This window comes from Octodon degus, unplaced genomic scaffold (genome assembly GCF_000260255.1).
Source record: "Octodon degus isolate 3935 unplaced genomic scaffold, OctDeg1.0 scaffold00140, whole genome shotgun sequence".
NCBI classification, from domain to species: domain Eukaryota; kingdom Metazoa; phylum Chordata; class Mammalia; order Rodentia; family Octodontidae; genus Octodon; species Octodon degus.
Window position 1 is genome coordinate 458507 of NW_004524716.1, and position 4000 is coordinate 462506.

At 40.7% G+C, this 4000-nt stretch overlaps 1 protein-coding gene and 1 pseudogene across 2 annotated transcripts in view; one reads left to right on the forward strand and one right to left on the reverse strand.

The window, feature by feature from the left end:
- The window catches only part of Man1a2 (mannosidase alpha class 1A member 2), a 162439-nt gene that overhangs the window by 151049 nt on the left and 7390 nt on the right, over positions 1-4000 (reverse strand). The gene's annotated exons all lie outside the window — the stretch shown is intronic.
- On the forward strand, positions 1652-3297 carry LOC101581982 (annotated as a pseudogene). Its single transcript, XR_192762.1, has one exon. The product of XR_192762.1 is annotated as a T-complex protein 1 subunit theta pseudogene (transcript).

Here is a 4000-nt window from a genome sequence, read left to right on the forward strand (position 1 = left end):
TTTTTTTTCTTTTTGAGGAACCAGGGATTGAACTCAGGCTCTTGAGCTTGCCAGGGAAACGCTTATTCCACTGAGCCATCTCCCCGGTCCCTTTATTCTGATTCTGTTACATACTTTAATCATTTCTAAAATAATTTTAAAACATAATTTTTACATACAAAATGACACACTTTCATTGCTATTTTATTTTTTTCTCATTGAAATGAATAAAAAAAAAAACAAAAATGACACTAATTCCTATTTAGAAGAAATTTTATCTTCACAGTATTTGTGATAGATGAACTAAATAACTATACCTACATCAGTTTATTATTTTATAAGATTATATGTATTTCATACAAATGAGATGAAAGAAACTAGCCCCTTTCCTGATTTTATAAATAAGTAAGGACATTAAGGCACAAAGAAGTTAAATGGCTTATCTAAAAACATTTCAACAGAGGACAGGCTGAAACAAGAGCCCCTATCTCTTACACCTTAGCCAATGCTCTTTAAAATATATGATACAGCAGCCTTGGTGGCATATGCCCATAAATCTAGCTACTCAGGAGGCTGATGCCGGATTAAGTCCAATAAATAAACACATAATGATACCTTCCTTCCAGACAATGTAACACTCCAAAACAAACCACTAGAAAGAATGCCCTTTACAGATTATTCTTTATGAGATAACTCCATATCCAATCTGAATTAATAAAACCTCCAGTGCGGATTTCATTATAATCACATTGTAAAATGAAAAGTCAGGGATTTAGCTCAATGGCATAGCTCCTGCCTGGCATGTGTGATACAGAGTTCAATTCCCAGGAGAGGGAGGAGGAGCGGGAAGGGGATGGGGAGGGGAAAGGAGAGGAGGACGGGGAGGTAGGAAGTGAGGGGAAAGTTACAGCAAAAATATAATAGCAGTCAAAATCCCAGGCCTTGGGAGGCTGACACAGGAGATTCGCTGTGCAGTAGAGGCCACCCTGGGCTACAAAGTGAGCTCGAGGCCAACCTGAACTGCACAATGAAATCCTGTCTAAAAAAGAACGGTTTTCTACTTTTTTCTTTTTTTCCATTTTTCTTGAACAGGGAGAAATTCAATGCAGGGAGCTACAAAATACTTGATACATTTGTAGGAATAACTTTTTTATAGGTTAAGACAATATGTTTTATTTCCATTTTTATACTTTATAAAAAACCTTTACTATAGACTGCATCCTTTTCAACTTAAGGCATCATTGCTCCCCCTTTTGTGTCTTCTCTCTTAAAACTTCCTTGAATTCTGCTTAGATCTCTTCTTGTGGAATTTTTATCTTGCCATGGATATTCAGTCAATAGAAATAGACTTTTACTAAGAGCCAAATGCATTCAAGCACTGGAAACAGAAAGATAAAATATAGTCAGTTGTCGTCCAAGAAGTCCATGTTCCATTAGGAAACAAAAGAAAATGAGTGTAAAACCCTTCAAATAAGCAATCACAGATATAATACGTAAGAAACAAAAAAAAAAAAAAAAAAAAAACACCTAATGGCAGGGAAGCTAAATGAAAACATTTTTATGTGGATTTGGGATGCCTGGCCTGTAAATGAGTACAACAATATTAACAAGAACCTAAAGAGGCGGGTCTTCTGAGTGAGCGCGTGAGCTGCTTGCTGCCTGCTGCCCAGCCATGGCACTTCACGCCCCCAAGGCCCCAGGCTTGCCCAGATGCTCAAGGAGGGAGCCACACACTTTTCAGGATTAGAAGAGGCTGTGTATAGAAATATACATGCTTGCAAGAAGCTTGCCCAAGCCACCCGTACAACAAATGGACCAAATGGAATGAACAAAATGGCTATCAGCCACCTGGAGAAGCTGTTGGTGCCAAATGACGCAGCAACTATGTTAAGAGCACTAGAAGTTCAGCATCGTGCTGCAAAAATGACTGTGATGGCCTCTCATGGGCAAGAACAAGAGGGCGGAGGTGGCACAAAGTTGGTTCTGGTCTTTGCTGGAGCTCTTCTGGAATTAGCTGAAGAACTTCTGAAGACTGGCCTGTCAGTTTCAGACGTTACAGAAGGGTACAAAGCAGTCTGCAAAAAAGCCCATGAAATTCTTTCTGATTTAGTATGCTGTTCTGCAAAAAACCTTCGGGATGCTGAAGCATCAGCTCTGCTTCGTACCTCCATAATGAATAACAGTATGGGAATGAAGCATTTCTAGCCAAACCGATTGCTCAGGCATGTGTATCTATTTTTCCTGACTCTGGCCATTTCAAAGTTGATAACATCAGAATTTAGAAAATTCTGGGCTCTGGTATCTTCCTCTTCAGTATTACATGGCATGGTTTTTAAGAAGGAAACTGAAGGTGATGTAATATCTGTCAAGGAAGCAAAAACTGCAGTGTACTCATGCCCTTCTGATGGCATGATAACAGAAACTAAGGAGTACTGATAAAGACAGTTGAAGAATTGATAAATTTTAGTAAAGGAGAAGAAAATCTTGTGGATGCACAAGTCAAAGCTATTGCTGATAGTGGTGCAGATATTGTAACAGGTGGCAAAGTGGTGGACATGGCTCTTCACTATGCAAACAAAATATGCTGGTGAGGCTTAACCTGAAATGGGATCTTAAGGACAAACAGTGCTACAGCTCTTCCTAGACTGACTCCTCCTGTCCTGGAAGAAATGGAACACTGTAACAGCATGTACCTCTCAGAAGTTGGAGACACACAGGTGGTGATTTTTACACATGAAAAAGAAGATGGTGCCATTTCTACTATTGTATTTTGAGGTTCTACTGACAGTCTAATGGATGGCATAGAAAGGGCATGGATGACATGGTGGTGTTAACACTTTCAAAATTCTCACAGAGGATAAACGTCTTGTACCTGGAGCTGGCGCAACAGAAACTGGCCAAACAGATCACATCATACGGAGAGGCCTGTCCTGGACTTGAACAATACACTATCAAGAAGTTTGCTGAGGCTTTTGAGGCTATCCCATGGGCACGGGCAGAGAATTTGCCACCTGTTACGATGACATCTGCACTAGTATAAGTTAAGGCCAATGAAGCAATCTCTAAACTTTATGCAGTGCATCAAGAAGCAAATAACAATGTTGGATTAGATGTTGAGGCTGAAGTTCCTACTGTAAAGGACGTGCTGGAAGCTGGTGTTCTAGATACTTATCCGAGAAAATACTGGGCTTTATCAAGTTGGCTACTAATGCTGCAGTCACTGTACTTGGAGCTGATCAGATCATCATGGCCAAACCAGCCAGGGGGCCCAAGCTTCCAAGTGGAAAGAAGGATTGGGATGATGACCAAAATGAGTGACTGGCTTAATTTTTACTATAGACGAACACAGCATTTGTAGTTGTATTCTATTAATTCCTGGTTCCTTACTCTCCTTAAATTTAAGAGTGTTTGTTTGCTTCCTCAGCTGATGTAATAAGCATAGTTACTCTGAAAAAAAAAGAAGAACCTGAAGTTCAAGAACACTATTAAAGCACGGGCAAGATGCCTCAGAGGACCAAACACCTGCTTTGGCAAGCACAGGGACTACAGTCCAATCCCCAGTCCCACAGGCCATACCTGTCCCACCCCAGGGATGTGCTTAGCCTTCGACCAGAGGTGGTGGCACAGGCCTGTAATTCAGCACTGAGGAGGCTGAAAACAAGAGGATCACTACAAGTCTGAGTTGCATAGTGAGACCCTGTACCAAATACATAAAAAAAAAAATAATAAACACTATTAGAACAAATAAAAATAACTCAAAATATTCTAGTACAGATTTACAACAGCAACGACAGAAAATAAAACTTTAAAATACATGCTACAGAACCTACAAAAATCAATGTTAATATTTTGGGAGATGGATTAAAGCGCCTGCAAGCAGGTGCTGGGACCAGGTGTTCTATCCCCAGGCCTGCCATGCTGGCCCTGCCCCAAGGGGCATGCTGAGACAGCAACTGAGACTGGGCTTGGTGACACACGCCTGTAATCCTAGCTCTTGGGAGGCTGTAAACAGGCAGATCAC